This window comes from Nestor notabilis, unplaced genomic scaffold (assembly GCF_000696875.1).
Source record: "Nestor notabilis isolate BGI_N333 unplaced genomic scaffold, ASM69687v1 scaffold25996, whole genome shotgun sequence".
NCBI lineage: Eukaryota > Metazoa > Chordata > Aves > Psittaciformes > Psittacidae > Nestor > Nestor notabilis.
In genome coordinates, this window is record NW_009933815.1 from 25,169 (window position 1) to 25,521 (window position 353).

General features: G+C 61.5%; 1 protein-coding gene across 1 annotated transcript in view; it reads right to left on the minus strand.

The window, feature by feature from the left end:
* The window catches only part of LOC104407706 (methylcytosine dioxygenase TET3-like), an 8,416-nt gene extending 8,104 nt beyond the window's left edge, over positions 1-312 (minus strand). Inside the window, exon 1 of the mRNA XM_010017052.1 lies at positions 60-312. The gene's annotated coding sequence lies outside the window, so the exon portion shown is untranslated. The remainder of the gene's footprint in view (positions 1-59) is intronic.
* Positions 313-353: the final 41 nt, after the last annotated feature.

Consider the following 353-nt stretch of genomic DNA (forward strand, 5'->3'; position numbering starts at 1 on the left):
CCCTCCCTCAAATGCCCCCCCCGGGGGCTCGACCCCCCCCAGCACAGCCGCTCACTCACCAACACAGTCGCAGGTTGGGAATTCTGCTTGTGCCCTCTTGGCTGGTGTGTCCAGGAGGCTTTTGGTCGGCGTGTCCAGGTACTTCAGCGGCGACTCCAAAAAGCCGCTGAGGGTCGGTGTCAGCGGCACCTCGTCCTTGGTGGGGGTCCCGTCGGTGTCATCCACATCCGGGTTTTGGCTTTCCTCAGAGTAAAAGCATGTGGTGGACACCACGGTGATAGCACCAGAAGATTCGATTTTGATCTGTTTGGGGGAGCGGGCGGTGAACGGGGGCTCCGAAAGCGGACCCTTCC